This window comes from Castor canadensis, chromosome 1 (genome assembly GCF_047511655.1).
Source record: "Castor canadensis chromosome 1, mCasCan1.hap1v2, whole genome shotgun sequence".
NCBI lineage: Eukaryota > Metazoa > Chordata > Mammalia > Rodentia > Castoridae > Castor > Castor canadensis.
Window position 1 is genome coordinate 143947717 of NC_133386.1, and position 17638 is coordinate 143965354.

Sequence of the window (17638 nt, forward strand, 5' to 3'; positions counted from 1 at the left end):
GCTTGAGCAAAGAACAGCATTGAGTTTTCCATCCTATTCCACTGCAGAGCAATTGACATGTTTTACCAATACAGACTACCCTACTGAATATTTCTTATCCAATTGGATTCACTGGATTTTAGAAGCAGGACAGAAAAAAAACTTCCTGAACATATGTTCAGTAGTTAACTCAATAAGCCAACCAGGTATGGTATTTGAGAGGTTTTGAAGAGGGTAAGTATATTTTAACAGGTCTGCAAGTTTACAAGAGAAGGAAGGTTGTATAAGAGAGTAGAGTCATCCTATTGATGTAGACTAAAGATGATGAATGAAAAAAAGGAAGGAAGGGAGGAAAGAAAGGAGAGGAAGAAAGGAAAGAAGTGAGGGGAAAAAAGAAAGAAAGAATGAGAGGGAGGAAGAAAGAAAAGAGGGAAGAAAGGAAAGGAGGGAGAGGAGAAGAAAGGAAGAGAGAGAAGGAGGAAGGGGGAGGAAGGGAGGAATGTACTTATCATACTGCAAATTTTGTACAAGATATTAAGGACACCATATGTTTTACTGATATGGCTCCATATGAATAGGAAAATGTATGGAGAGAGAAAAATGTAATGTCCCAATGATGCTATACTTATAAAGCTTGCAAAATTGAAGTCGTGACTCTTCAAAGAAGAATAGAACTCTCTCTGTACTTAATTTAGGATTTGTAGTATCTCAGAAATCAGATTAGAGTGCCACCTGGCAAAGCTTGGAGGACCTACTGAGAAAAGCAAACTCGCATCCCTGAAAAGTTAGAAGGATAAATTAGAATTCTGGAAAGACTAGATATGTTCTGAGGCTAGAACCACTGAGGAAGCTCTGTGGAGTCTTGACAGGTCACAGATGTGACTCATGGACAGCTACCCTGTCTTACTGCTGCATGGGGCCAAAATCACAAATAATGTGAGAAGCAAATAAGTTTCTAGTTAGCACTGTCCAATATAAATATAATGTATACAGTTTTAAATTTTTAGTAGTCATTTTAAAATAAAAAGTAGTAAATTAATTTTAATAATATATGTATTCAACTCAATATATCCAACATATTATCAGTTCAGTGTATAATTTTATTTTTAAAAGTAATAATTAAAAACCAGGTATGGTGATGCACACCTGTAATCCCAGCACTCAGGAGTATGAGGTAGGAGAACCATGAGCTAGAGGCCAGACTGGGCTACATAGTGAGATTATGTCTAAAAAATTATGTATTAATTAGACATTTTACATTGTTTAGGTCTCTGAAATCTGATGCATAGTTCATATTTATAGAACATCTCAATTCAGACAATAAATTTTTATTGGAAACATTTGTCTACATTCAGATTTCATAAAATTTACACTTGAAAAGGTAGATTCAGGGTGGTGGAGTGGCTGAAGCAATAGTGTGCCTGCCTAGCAAGCATAAGGTCCTGAGTTCAAATCCCAGAACCACCAAAAGAAAAAAAAGGTGGATTCATGTACCCAAGTTGTTCCAAATAGACTTAAGTTTTCAGTAGCTAAATGATGTTTTTAAATTTAAACTATTAAAATTAAATAGAGTGGGAAAAGAAAGGAAAGCCAAGAATCAATTCCTTCAGGGGGTTGGGCTTCCCTTATTTGATAAATGTTCTTGTTTTTTCTCAATTTTGGTACAAATTGACTCCTGTGTAGATGATAGACTGATAGAATGAGGAGCTGAGTATGACACAAGAAATAGAGAGTGGAGTTCATGTCCTAAGGTTTTAAATTTCTTTAGAAAGAAAGAAGTTGTCTTTTTTCCAAAAATAGAGAACAGGAAGGTAGAACAGGTCCTGTCTGCGAGCGGGGAGGATATAAGGAAAGTGTGGAGGAGGGTGAATACGGTGGAAATATTACGTACTCACGTATGAAAATGTTGAAACTTTTCCAGGAATGGGGCATGAGGATAAAGGAGAGTGATGGAGGGATGAATTTAACTATGATATATTGTAAGAACTTCTGTAAATGTCATAATGCAGGCACAGGGTCACAATAATAATAAAAAATAAAAAATGAAACTTATAAAAATAAATTAAGTACATAAAATGTAAATGGACAAGGAAGGAAGGAAGGAAGGAAGGAGGAAGGAAGGAAGGAGGAAGGAAGGAAGGAGGAAGGAAGGAAGGAAGGAGGAAGGAAGGAAGGAGGAAGGAAGGAAGGAGGAAGGAGGAAGGAAGGAGGAAGGAAGGAAGGAGGAAGGAAGGAAGGAGGAAGGAGGAAGGAAGGAAGGAGGAAGGAAGGAAGGAAGGAGGAAGGAAGGAAGGAGGAAGGAAGGAAGGAGGAAGGAGGAAGGAAGGAAGGAGGAAGGAAGGAAGGAAGGAGGAAGGAAGGAAGGAAGGAAGGAGGAAGGAGGAAGGAAGGAAGGAGGAAGGAAGGAAGGAGGAAGGAAGGAGGAAGGAAGGAGGAAGAAGGAAAGGGTTCCATTACCTGAAGCGCAGTGCTGCTCCAGGTCACTGGGCGCTGAGAACCCACTCTCAGAGCTTTTGGACAGCTCACAAAGCTCTCCTCACACAGGGAGTGTAACAGGTACTGAGAATCTGCTTTTGCTAAAAAGCACCGACTCTTTATTGGGTCCACAAGTTAACTGGAAGAGGTATAAACACTTGGCATCCCGGCCTCCATTTTACATCTGTCTTTGCTTGGAACAGTCACTTTCCAACCACCTTGAGTTCCAGGAAGGACAGGATTAATGGATAGCATCTTTATGACAAGGGACGGAAACTATCTCCAAACACTCTTACACTGTTGGTGGGAATGTAGACTAGTACAACCACTCTGGAAAAAAATTTGGAGGCTACTTAAAAAGCTGGACATCGATCTACCATTTGATCCAGCAATACCACTCTTGGGGATATACCCAAAAGACTGTTACTCCAGAGGCACCTGCACATCCATGTTTATTGCGGCACTATTCACAATAGCCAAGTTATGGAAACAGCCAAGATGCCCCACCACTGACGAATGGATCAAGAAAATGTGGTATCTATACACAATGGAATTTTATGCAGCCATGAAGAAGAACGAAATGTTATCATTCGCTGGTAAATGGATGGAATTGGAGAACATCATTCTGAGTGAGGTTAGCCTGGCTCAAAAGACCAAAAATCGTATGTTCTCCCTCATATGTGGACATTAGATCAAGGGCAAACACAACAAGGGGATTGGACTATGAGCACATGATAAAAGCGAGAGCACACAAGGGAGGGGTGAGGATAGGTAAGAGCACATGATAACAGCGAGAGCACACAAGGGAGGGGTGAGGATAGGTAAGACACCTAAAAAACTAGCTAGCATTTGTTGCCCTTAATGCAGAGAAACTAAAGCAGATACCTTAAAACAACTGAGGCCAATAGGAAAAGGGGACCAGGAACTAGAGAAAAGGTTAGATTAAAAAGAATTAACCTAGAAGGTAACACCCACGCACAGGAAATCAATGTGAGTCAATGCCCTGTATAGCTATCCTTATCTCAACCAGCAAAACCCCTTGTTCCTTCCTATTATTGCTTATACTCTCTCTACAACAAAATTAGAGATAAGGGCAAAATAGTTTCTGCTGGGTATTGAGGGGGGGAGTGGGAGGGGGTGGAGTGGGTGGTAAGGGAGGGGGTGGGGGCAGGGGGGAGAAATAAACCAAGCCTTGTATGCACATATGAATAATAAAAGAAAAATGAAAAAAAAAAAAAAAAAAGGAACAGCAGAGCCTCACAGGACAGACTATTCCCCAAAAATGAGGGCAATTACTTCTAATGATGACGATGCAGTCTGGAGCAGGAGTAATCATCTCATGGGAACCAGATTGCTCCCCTCAAGTGATGACAATATAACAACTTCGGGATGCTGACAGAACCAGAACTGAAATAATGATTAAGTAATCCACACTTTGTCTAGGACTGCTTAATTATGCATACTTCTCTCCTCTCACGTCAGTCTTCCTCAATTTAAACCTGTAGCTCATGTCTGTACCTCAAAGATGGGCTGCAGTGCTTACCTTGCCTCTTCTTGCAGTGTGTCCATGCCATGTAATAAATCTCCTTTCTCTGCCCTTCACCACTACTTGTCTCTTTTTTTGGCATATTGGGGCTAGTGGCCAGAACTGACATATGGAGCCCCTGGAGTTAGGCCTTTGGCCTAGAACTCTGTTACAGGAGGACAAAGGTGAATCCTAGTCCCTACCTCACTGCCCTGCAAGCAGATCACAGTAAGCAGACTGGACCTCTCTATCCTTCCTCCTCCTCTGGTCCTATCTATTTGCTGCCACCATCTTTGTACACACAAGGATGTGTGTACAAGGATTTTCAAATTCACCTGACTAAACCTCATTTGTCATTTTTGTAGTCCCAAAATCAATATTCAGAGAGCTTTTATGGTCATCACAGACATACACAAAGGGACAAAAGATTTGAGTTGTTAAACAACACACATTCCCAGTGGAGGTCTGACAAGTTTCAACTCTGCCTTCCTTTTTCTTCTTAATGTAGTTCTCTCATATGATCTTTTGTTGTTGTTGTTACACTGGTTGGGGGTACACTGTGGTACATTTACAAAAGTTTTACAATATGTCAACTATATCGTGCTTAAATTCACTCCCTCTACCCTCTCATATGTTATCTTGATTACTACTAAGTCACTCTCTTAACGAATTTTATTATTTTATTTTTGCATTTTTGCATTTTGAGAGGGCAATTCTTTTTTTTCATCTCTTTTAGTTGTACAAAGGGGTTTTATTGCAACACTTCCACACAAGCATACAATATACTTCCATCAAATTTATCCCTTCTATCCCTCCCTCTCATCCTCCTCATCCCTTCTTAACACAGTTTCAACAGGTTTCATAGCTCTATTTTCATACTCTGGAATAAAGTACTTCGACCATATTCATCCACCCTTCACCTTCTCCTGTTGTCCTCCCCGCTCCTGCTGGTATTCACCTCAAATGGGACCTGTTACGCACCTCAAATGGGACCTGTTACATTGCTGTTACTCATTTTTAAAGACTAAATTCCACTTGAGAGGAAATATACAAGATTGTTTTCCTCAGTCTGGCTTATTTTGCTTAACATGATGATCTCTAGTTTCATCTATTTTCCTGTAAATGACATAATTTCATTCTTCTTTACACTGAATAATACTCCAATGTGTGTGCATGTGTGTGTGATTTTCTTTGTCCATTCTTCAGGTGATGGGCACCTAAGCTGATTCCATATTTTAGTTAATGTGATTAGTGCCACTATAAACATTGCTGTGCTGGTATCTTGACTATATGCCAACTGACATTCCTTTGGATATATGCCCAGGAGTGTTTTGTCAGTTCTAGCTTCATCGTTTTTAAGGAATTTCCACACCAATTTCTATAGTGACTGCACTAATTTACATTTGCAGGAATAGTGTAAAAAAGTTCATTTTGCCCTGTATCCTCACCAGCATTTGTTGTTGTTTGTTTTCTTGTGATTTCCAGCCTGGAGTGAGACTCTCAATGATATTTTGATTTGAACTTTCTTTATGTCTAAGGATGATGAATATTTCTTCATGTATTTAGTAGCCATTTGTACTTCTTTAGAAAACTCTTTGATTCATTTGCCCATTTATAAGTTAGATTATGTATTCTTTTAGTGTTTGACTTTTTTGATCTCTTTATATATTCTGGATATTATTCTTTTATCCAGTGAATAACTGGCAAATATTTTCTCCCCTTCTCTCTCTGGGCTGTCTCTTGATTCTGGTAATTGTTTCCACTGCTGTGCAAAAGTTTTTTTTATTTGATGCAATCCCATTTTTCAATTCTTGTTCTTATTTTCTGAGAAACTTGAACTCAGGGCCTCATGCTTGTTTGGCAGACAGGTGCTCTATCTACCACTTTAGCCACACACCCACTGCTTTTGTGCTTTTACTTATTTTTTATGTAGGGTCTCATGCTTTCTTTCTTTCTTTCTTTCTTTTCTTCACTCTGGGGCTGACCTCAGACTGTGATTCTCCTTCCTGTGACCTCCCACATAGCTGGGATCACAGGCATGCACTACCACACCAGACTTACTGATTGAGATAGGGTCTTGATAACTTTTTGCCTGGGCTGGCCTCAAACCATGATCCTCCTGATATTGGCTTCCCAAGTAGCTGGGATTACAGGCATAAACCACAATGCTCAGCTGCATTTTCAAATTTTAATTGATACATAATATTTATACATATTTATGAGCTATAGTACAATAATTTGACATATGCATTCAATGTGTATTGATCGAGCTAGAGTAACTAGCATGTCCAACTCCTCAAACATTTATTATTTCTTCTGTGTGTTGGGAAACTTCAAACTGCAATCCTCCTGACCTCATCCTCCCAAGTAACTAGGATTACAGGCATAAGCCACTGGCACCCAGCTTGTTATCTGCTATTCTTAACCACAAGGCTGTGATGTGCTTTGCAGAGAAAATTGGTGTTTTAGATCAGTTTCATTCAGGCATGAGTTGTAGTGCTGTTGGCCATGAGTAAAATGTTAAAGAATTGAAAATAAATATTGGGGGAGTGGCACAAACAGTGTGTACACATGTAAGTAAATGTAAAAATGATAAAATAAAAAATACTGACAAAAAAATAAATATTAAGTAAGGTGTTTTAAAACAGAAACTCATATCAAACAAGGGCACATGTTGATTGGTCGGTGAAGATGAAACCAGAAGTTTCCAAGAAACTAACTCTGTTTCCTTAGGAGTGGTGATTCTGTATTCACGAATTCATTGTTTGCAATGACTTTTATAGCACAATTACATCAAGTAATTAGAAGTGAATATATATTTACGTGTGTATGTAAAACTCATGCACATTTTATAAATATATTTATTTTATTTAAGTATATTTAATCTATTATATTTAATCTTAGTGCAATTTTCTATTTCTTACTTTTATAACCCATGTATTAGCTCCTTCCCCACCCCCACCACTTAGTCCCTTGAAAATCTCCATTTGGTTACTACAAATTCCACAGCGTTTGAAAGTCCAAAGTTCTCTCAGAAATGTCTGGCTGTTCCAAAACTTAAAAAAAAAAAAAAATTCTGCTGCCTTTCACCTTCTCAGCTTGGCCCTCTAGGGCAGCCACTCTCATGACTTCTAACAGACTTGATTTGTTGGGCACAGTTTTAAGGTTTCTGTGCATATTAATTCAATTAATCTTCACAGTCCTTTGAGAAAGATGATATTACAGTCCTATTTCACAACAAGGAGATAGGAAACATAGAAGTTAGTTTAATTGCTGAGATCATTCTACTGATAAATAGCAGAACACCGATCCAACCCAGGACTCCTACAACAAATAAGCCAGGCTACCATAAATATCACAGGAGCTGGAGAAACAGTCAGAATCGGTAAAACGCCCACTGGAATGCTCTGCACACATGTGATGTTTAACATGTACTTTAGTCCTGACTCTTCATTGATAGTTAGACCCTACTAAACTCATCAGACCATTTGAGGGTATCTAAGGCTGTCAGATTTAGCAAATAAAAATAGTGGACATCCAGTTAAATTTGAGTGTTAGATAAGCAACAAATTTAGAGTGAGTTCATCCTATGCAATGTACTAAAAATAAGTTACTCGTTGTTTATATGGAATTTAATTTGAACAGAGTATCCTGTATTTTATCTGCCAACTCTACCCGTGAGCTAGACAGACACTGTAGTAAAACAAAATGAGAGTTGAAGCGATAAGTGAAGGAGAACAAGCAGGGAAGAGGTACTCTGAATTTGAGGTTCCAGTAGGGGCTTACTTGGAGGTACTTGGTTTGTCCTGACACCCACAACATTGGAAGTGCCTAGTTCTGTGGGAAATCAGGGCTCCCATCAGCGCACCTGGGTTTAAGTCATAGCTGTGGCACTCCCTGGTTGTGTACCCTATTTCACTCACCTAATCTTGGTCTTGATACTTTTATAAAACAGAATCGATGGTGATACTGATCACACCAATGTCATACAATAAATTGTTTCTCACCCTACTCGTTCTCTCACTCTGTCCTAAAATAAAACAATTTTTTCTGTCATTTTATTTTATTTATTTATTTACTTACTTATTTTGGCAGTACTGGGGATTGAACTTAGGGCATAACACTTGTTAGGTAAGCACTTATCACTTAAACTACATCTCCAGCCCTGAGTGTAGAGCATTTTGAATGATCATGTATGACTGGCAGCAAGGAGTACCTTGGATGGATTTGATAAGAAAGAATAAGCCCTGACTAGACATGGAAATCTGAGGCTGAATCCTATCTCTGCCATTCACCACTTACTCACTGGGTGACCCTAGCCACATCACTTACCCTTCTGATATTCAGACCACTCCTCATATCACCCCCAAAGAGATGGTGGATAAGAGAGAACTTTGTAAAATGCTGCTAAAGGATGAGTGGATGTTATGGCAAGGTCATGGAGAAATGGGACCTGAAAGGAGAGCACCCCAAGATGGGCATGCTGGCATTCTTTGAGTAGTAGTTGAAAACATTGCCCAAATCTGTCCCCATATGGTCAGTGTGCCCCACATCCTTCTACTCAGCTCACCTGCAGTATTCTTCTAGAATTGCTCTGATAAGAGGAGCACCTGAGTTCCCTGTTCACTTACTTGTCCACTGTCCTCAGACAAGAACACAGATGCTGTACAGTCATTCCTCAGTTTCCACAAGGGATTGGTTTCAAGCCAGGGATGACAAAGTCTTCAGATGCTCACATCATTTGTATAAAGCAGTGGATTTGCATATAACATATGCATATCTTCCTATATACTTTAAATCATCTCTATATTATGTATACATAATACAGTATAAATGCTACATAAACAGTTATTATACTGAATTGTTTGGTGAATAATGACAAGTAAATAAAGTCTGTACTTATTCAAAATAGACTCAACCATCAAAGGCCTAATTATATAGTACACAAATGAGATACAAGGCGAACAGTATTCAAGTGAGTACTAGAGAGAGACTAAGGGCTGAAATTGCAAAAAGGTAAAGCAAAATATGCCTATGCATCACTTAATTCAAATGGGTTCAGTGTAGTGCTCAGTTTGGAGTGTGGCAAATTTAAATTCTACTTTTGGGAACTGTCTAGAATTTTTTCCAAATTTTTTTTATCAACAATTGGTTGAATTCAATACGGAACCTGAAGATGCAAAGGACTGACTGTGTGGCCACATTGCCAAACACAATCCAGGCATCTGATGCATGCAGTGTGACACAAAACTCACTTCCTAAATTTGTCTAAGGGTTTCTTTAGCCCTGAACTGTCCAGTAGGATAGCCACTAGCTGTATGTGCCTGTATAAGTTTCAGTTGTAATAACTTGAAATTAACTAAATTGTAAAACTCTATCTTTGGTCATGATGCTTAACAGCTCATGTGGCAAGTGGCTACCCCACTGGGTTGCACACTTTTTGTTAATTCAACTCCGTAAGGTGAGTGTGGTGCTCCAAACTTAAGCTACCAATAGCAACACTGCAGGCTTCTCTGAGAGATGAGATAAAGAAACCTTCCATTTACCCTGAAAGCCGTGTCTGGGCAACAAATGATTGACATGAATGAAATTATAGTGGAAGTAATGGAGGAGTAATTTCTTCTGTCAGCATTTAGGACCATGCAAAATTGGCAGAAAAGAATCCAAGGGAGCAATTTCTGAAATGGTCCCAGACTTCAGAACCTAATTCAGCACTTTCAAAAAATAGATACCTTCCAACACAGATTGCCTCAATTATGGGAATGTTATTGTATTAATGTTATCTCTTTTTTAATAAATACTTTATTTTTTTATTCATTTATTCATATGTGCATACATTGTTTGGGTCATTTCTCTCCTCTGACACCCATCCCCCTTCCGTCTCCCCAGGCAGAACCTGTTTTGTTCTCTTCTCCAATTTTGTTGAAGAGAAGACATAAGCAATAATAAGAAAGACATAGCGTTTTTGCTAGTTGAGATAAGGATAGCTAATCAGAGAGATTCCTAGCATTGCTTCCATGTACAAATGTGTTACAACCCAAGTTGATTCATCTCTACCTGACCTTTTCACTAGTTCCTGATCCCCTTCCCATGTTGACCTCTGTCGTTTTAAGGTTTCTGTATTAGCTCCTCTGCAGTGGGGACATCAAACACTTTCAAGTTTTGAGTTTCGTACCTATCCCCATACCTCCCGTATGTGCTCTCCTTCTTAGTGTGTGACCCAAGTCCAACAACATTGCTGTATTTGCCTTAGATACAAAGTCCGCATATGAGGGAGAACATACGATTTTTGGTCTTCTGAGCCTGGCTAACCTCGCTCAGGATGATATTCTCCACCTAATGCTATCTTTTTTGAGAAAAATCATATCTCCCAAAGTAACAAGTTTCCTATCTGTTTATATAGTGAAAGTGCTTAGCATGTTCACTGTAAGCCTGCCTCGCCCTGGAAAAGAAATCTGAAAGTAATGAGGAAAATAAGTATATTGAGTTTGAACCATGCAATTTTGAGTGAAAAAGCAAATAGACCCTTGCACTTATTTGCAACTTGTTGTGACAGGTATTTTAGTTCTTAGTTTTAATAGTACCCAGAACAGAAGAATTTAAACCATAAAATGGCTCAAGGCAAATTTGTTCATTGAAAAAAATAAGTTTCTTTGCTAAGCAAGAAAAAACACCAACAAGAAGTGAATCACGCTTGCAGTGATCCTTAGGAGTAACTATGTTAATCAGAGTTAACCCTGTTTCTTATGTAGAGTCCTTTTTTTTAAACGTTTTTATGAGGATATGATAGTTATACAGGAGGTTTCATTGTGACCTTCCCATATATACATATATTTTACCCCCTTTTGGTTCCTCTCTTCCATTAATTTCCTTCTCCCACTCACCTTCTTGATTATATAGCAATGTTGAGAGAGGTAGACCTGTGCGAATCGCTGATGGGAGTAAGGGAAATAGTAAGTGTACTGAGTCTGGTCTCAGGCCAGTGCTACAGTGTTTCTAATATTAGGCTTTGCTTGTTTAATTGTTGTTTCTTAGCTTTTACTAAAGACTGCACCCTTGGAAGAACACAAGCAACAGCTAGTGCAGAATAAGTAGCCATTACATTCATTGCCAGACATATCCAACCCTGGAGAAAAGTCTTCAGACCATGGAGATATCCTGGCAACAAAGGTCAGGAAATGAGAAGAATTAATACACTGATTTGTGTCTATTTCATCTTTTGTAAGTAACCCTCTGCTTTAGGATCCATGTTTAATCTGTTTTATTTATATAAGTGAGTTAAGAGGAGGCAACAAACTTTTTCTACAGTTGAAAATGTTTAGTTCTATTTTGATCTCAGACTAGATCTAGGACTTAAGCCTCTATAGGATGCCCCAAGAGTCCAAAACTATAATTTCTTTATTGAAATTGGAGCACAGTTACCCTGCAACTTGCTTATGTGGTACACAAGCCTTGCCAGACCAGGATCTTGGGAATGGGGAAGCAGAAGACCTATCTGGTCTGTCCTCTCATCAAATAGCCTATACTGCCAGGTCTGATTCTTGTGGTTTCCACTTATGGACTACCTGTCTCATTTTTTATGAATCAGCATGAGGGGGTGAAAGAAAAAGGATTTTGCCGGGTGCCGGTGGCTCATGTCTACAATCCTAGCTACTCAGGAGGCAGAGATCAGGAGGATCGCAATTTGAAGCTAGTACAGGCAAATAGTTTGTGAGACCCAATCTCGAAAACACCCAACATAAAAAGGGCTGGTGGAGTCACTCAAGGCATAGGCCCTGAGTTCAAGCCCCAGTACCACAAAAAAAAAAGAAAAAAATAATTTAAGTAAATATTATAAAAGAGAGAAGGAGGGAGAAAACAAGAGAGAAATAGATTAAGGTGAATTAAAACCTTAGAAAACAGATTGAGTTAAATATGTATATAATAAAAAAGTAAACCTAAATTTAAAGTCATGTAAGCTGGATGTGGCAGTTCTCACCTCTAATTCCAGCACTGGAGAGACTAAGGCAAGAAGGAAGATCTCAAGTTCAAGGCCAGCCAGGGCTACATAGTGAGATCTTGTCTCAAAAAAGAAAAAAAATCAAATAAAAATCTCATGCCAGTGGGCTAAGAAATTGATGGTTGAGTTTAAGAAGTAAAGCTGATCTTACTGCCACAAGAGAAATATTGATTATATTGCATCAGAGGAAACACTGCTTTCTAGCCTACTCTGGCATAAGATTGTAGGTTAATTTCTTAATAATAAGGACTATTAGTTAGGTGGAAAGGCAGTAAAACTGGTCCTTATTTTGCCTGTCTTCTATAATCCATTTCATGTTGTTCATGTTTTTAACCAATACCTACTATACTGGTTGGGGTTTCTGTTTCAAGTGATCTGACTCAAATTACTCTATTTAAGAGTCTGAACCTGCTGGGCACTGGTGGCTCACACCTATAATCCTAGCTACTTGGGAGGCAGAGATCAGAAGGATCTCAGTTCAAAGTCAGCCCAGGGAAATAGTTCAAAAGACACTATCTGGATAACACCCTACACAAAACAGGGCTGGTAGAGTGGCTTACATGGTAGAGTGCCTGCCTAGAAAGTAAAAGGCCCTAAGTTCAAACACCAGTAACACACACACACACACACACACACACACACAGAAAAAAAAAAACCTTTGGTTTTACCACTGGATATGCAGTATAAGGAGTCAAGCTTGCCATGTCTTCATGTCTCTCACGTTCAACCCATATCCCTCCAGCCCTTTGTTATAATGGACCCTAGTTACATAGGCCTCCCCAAACTGCTTTTCCCAGGATAGGGGACTCTTCACCACTCTGGATCATGCTGCAGCACTGAGGAAAGCACCTACCTTGTTTTGAGGCTCAATGTTTGCAAACCTCACTGCTAGAATCCATTTCTCTTGTAGACAAGAATCAGTTGCAAGGGACAGAAACTTTCTTGGTTAACTTATGCGAAGATGGGTTTATTGTAAAAGAATATTGGTGGCCACCCCAGCCACTGTTGAAACAATTTATTGAGTCTAGAGTCTTTCCTGAATTAACAAAAAGGGAGGAGCCATTAAAGGATAATATAGCTTATTTATTGTTTCAATAGCTTCCCAGGCAGAGCAGGAAAGAAACCAGACCTCTTTTCTGCACGGTAATGGGACCCACTAACTCTTAGGAAAAGGCAAGATGCCTTCTAATTGAGGAAATATATCCTTTTTCAATGTGTGTTCAGATCGTACTCTCTAAAAATTAATGTTTATTCCTGAGAGCAATGCATGAGCTAATGTAACAATTCTATTAATCAAATGAACTAACATGACTCCTGCTCACACATTTAGAAAAAGTCAAATGGAAATCTAGTCAGAAAAATCTAAACCCATGACAAATAACAGTCCTGGAAGCTCTTGTTCTTCCTACTCCACCCACATTCCCGCCCCTATACACACAAGTTTGCAAGACATGGATGGCAATAGACATCAGTTCAACTGATTAAAGTCCTAAGAATCCTAACTCAAATTGACACTCTCAGATTTGGGATCATGAGATAGGATAATAGTGAAGAATTTGGAGAGAGAGATCTAAGAAGTAAGATCCCTTCCTGTGGGTAGGTATAGGGTTTTCCCAAAGAATTTGAAAATTTTTCTAATAGGGCAAATTTTAAAAAGAGGCCCATAGAGAAAGAAAGGTTGTACATCTAAAAACCAAGAAACTTGTGAAGGATCTGGATCTCTAGGTACTATCCCTTGAAAGTGAAGAGAAAGTCTGTTTTAGGAGTTCTTTATTCTCCGCTCTTTGACATTGAATCACCTTTCTGAAATTGCTTCAACTCTTCAGTGAAGAAACCTGCATACATCCACTTAGGCTGCTAATAATTTTGTTTTCTTTTGGTTTTGGTGGTACTGAGGTTTGAACGCAGGCCTTGTGCTTGCCAGGCAGGTACTCTACCACACCCCGAGCTCAATTGTTGGTAATTTTGGGAATACTGAAAATAGGGAAAGATAAGAAAAAGAAAGCACCATGCACCAGTGGCTCACACCTGCAATCTTAGCTATTCAGGAAGCAGAGGTCAATTTAAAGCCAGCCCCAAGCAAATAGTTCACGAGACTCTGTCTTGAAATTCCCAGAAAGAAAAGGGCTGGCAGAGTGGCCCAAATGGTAGAGTGCCTGCGTAGCAGTGTGAAGCCCTGAGTTCAAGCCCTAGTACTGCCAAAAAGAAATAAAATAGAGAGAGAGAGAGCCATACCCTAACCATCTTCACCTTATTTACTGCAAGAGCAATGGGATGTAATATGTAGCTGCCGATAGAGACCCGCCAAACTGAGAGCAGGAGATAGGACAGGGATAACAAACTCAAGGGGCAATAAGGTGGGGACTTTGGCATTTTCCTGTAAATTAGAGGATGCTGCTTTCTAAAAAAGGGAGTGGGGAAAGGTTTGGCATTTAAAGTGACCAGAGATTAACTAGGTAAAATTATTTATTTTCTTCATTTTTTTGCTAGTGCTGTGATTTGAATACTGGGCCTTGCTAGGCAGGCTCTCTACCACTTGAGCCACACCCCCAGCCTCAAAATTAGTTCTATCCCATTTTCAAGTCCAAATTCCAAACACAGTCATATACACACACACCCACACATTCACACGAGGTTCCTGCATTCCTTCTCACCACCTCAATTCCTTCACATGAATCAGGTTACCAAGCAGCAGTCCTTCACCAATCACAAAAAAAAAAAAAAAGAAAAAAATACACCTGAAGGTTTGGAGGATGGGTCATAGGAAGTGTTACACCAGTGTCACAGATTTTACCCTCTATAAACTTTCTCTCTCTCTCTCTCTCTCTCTCTCTCTCTCTCTCTCTCACCCCCAACCCCCACTCCAGAGTAGGATTCAGAAAATGCTTCTCCTTTCTCCTGCAGATATTTTGCTGATGCTTAGAACTCTTAGCTTCTTAGCTTCTTAGCTTCTACCTCAATGAGCTTATCAGGAAAGTTCTTTCACATAACTACAGTATTCTCTCTTAAGCAATTCTGACGAGTATAATTTCCTCCATATCATAAGAAAGGGTCAAGTGGACTATCTCATAAAATCAAAGGACCAGAAAAGTCTGCAAACTAGAATAAGGTCAAAGAGCCAATCTTCTGCCTCTGATTCTCAAGTACCTCCCAATCTCTTACTTCCTTTCTCTCTATGTGCCTGCTTCATTCGCTTTCCCTGAAGCTAGGCTGTGGTTACTTAGCAACAAACCACATGATAAGAGGACAGCCACACCAATCCAGCGAAATGCCTATCATCAAGAGATTACAATTACTATATCTTAGTCAAATTTTTTTGAGAGATGAAGAGAAGGAACATTTAACTGGTAGCCTTGAGTTGTGTCTAACTGTCTGTCATTCAGGGGTGAGGGAAAGAGATCCCTATGGTACCTATAGCCAAATCTTAGAGGGTCGTGGGTGTGGTCATCAGTTTTTCATTGCTGTGACAAAAACACCTGAGAAAATAACTTAAGGGAGGAAGGACTTACTTTGGCTCACAGGTTCAGAGGTTTCAGTTCATGATCACTTAGTCCATGCTTCTGGTTCCAAAGTGGTAAGGCAGAACATAATTGGGGGAGCATGTGGAGAGAAGTGGCTTATCTCATGGCAGCCAGGAAGGAGGGGGAGAGAGGGAGAGAGAGAGAGAAAGAGAAAGGGGAGCCAGGGACAACATACTGTTCAAAGGCATGCCCCCAATGACCTACTTCAACTAAGTCCTGCCTCCCACCGCCTCCCAAATTATCAATAGATTAATCCTTTGATGAAGTGAGAGTCCTCTTGACCCAGTCACCACTCTGATTGGATCCACCAGTTAGGGATCAAGTCTTCAATATGTGAGCCTTTTGGAGGACACTTCACATCCAAACCATAACAGCTGGCAAAGTAGGAACATCCATCAAGGAGTAAAGCCTAGCAAGGCACCAGTGATGACTCATGCCTGTAAACCTAGCTACTTGGGAAGATGGGATCAGGAGACTGCAGTCCAAGGCAAGCTCAGACAAATATTTCATGAGACCCCATCTCCAAAATAACCAGAGCAAAATGAACTGGAAGGGTGGGTCAGGAGTAGGGCACCTGTTTTGCCAGTGTAGAGCCCTGGGTTCAAACCTCAATCCCACCAAACAAAGAAAGTAAAAGCTATTTCCTTACTCACTGAAACTACACTGATCTCATAGCTTGTTCTGACCAATCTAATGCAGCAGAAATGGCATTGTGCCAGTTCTGAACCTAAGCCTCAAGCTTTCATTCTCTCTTTTGGATCCCTGACCCTGCCATGTTAACAGGTTCAGGCTAACCTGTGATTGAGGAAGGACTCATGGTTAGTCTCCCAAGTCGCTCCAGCTGCTATCCAGTCAACCACTAGACACAGATAAGTGAGGTTATCTTAGAACAGTCAACTCCCAGCTGACCAATCAGACAGCCCATAGAATCCTGGACAAAAATATGTTTGTCATTTTAGATCACTAAATTCTGGGGTCGTTTTTATGTCTCATTAGATAACTGATGACAAGATGTTAGAGTGTATGCAATTCTATGACAATATATAAGGCATTTAGTAAGTTCATAGATGTCAGCACTGGTAGAAGCATGACAAGAAATATACAAATCTAGAGTACATGTCAGTTCCTATGAGGAACTCTGGACACTTGTATAATGGGATATGTATTAAAAATTCTACTAGCACCAATAACTGGTTGAGCTCCTTGAAATACAGTCCCATAAAATGGGTTAGCAGTTTATTACTGGTAATTGGCAATTTGGGTACTTGGAAGTGGCAGAACCAAATGAGACTTGACCAGGAGAATTCCATTATTGAGAACAAACCTAGTTGACATCCCTGATCTCATTGTCAGTGTATTTTTTAATCCATTGGTCAGAGACTGGAAAGGTTGATGTAGCAGACACAATTCGTAGCCCAAACCCATATCTTCTGGACTCACTTTTTTTCTCCAGTCATTGGAAACTAGCTTCATGCATATAGAATCTGTCAGCAATTTGACCCAGCTTCACTTTTTGACACAGTTCACACACCTGCATGCACAATCTGAAAGTACAATAGGTTCTTAGAAACTGCTTTTTCTAAAAGCTGTGACTCTTCACTTGGACCAGCAAATACTCAAAGGGTAACTGAACACAGCATAAAAAGTCAGCATGTCTGCCTCCATTTTGTATCTGTGTCCTTTGCTCTGGGCTTTTCTTTTCTCAGTTCACCTTGGATTCCTAAATGGTAGGTCTAATGTATAAACATCTGTTGACAAGAGTCCAAACTATTCCCCACACAACAATGACTTTGTTATCATGATAAGGCCCCACCTGACCAGTCCTGAGATTATGAGCAACTGAAGCATACCTTTCGGGGCTGTTTAATAATTGTGCATACCTCTTTCCCCTGCCCCAATTCTTCCTCTATTTAAACCTAAAATCCATGTCTGTACCCTAAAGATGGGCTGAAATTTTTCCTTTTCCCATGATGTACTACGCTGTGTAGTAAAACTCCTTCCTCTGCCCTGCACCACTAGTCTCTTTATGTGGTGTACTGGGGTAAGTGACCAGACCTGACATGTTGGAACTCCTGGAGTAAGGCCTCAGTCCTAGAACTTGGGTTGCAAAAGTGTGAGGCAGCTAACATCCCAGAGGCC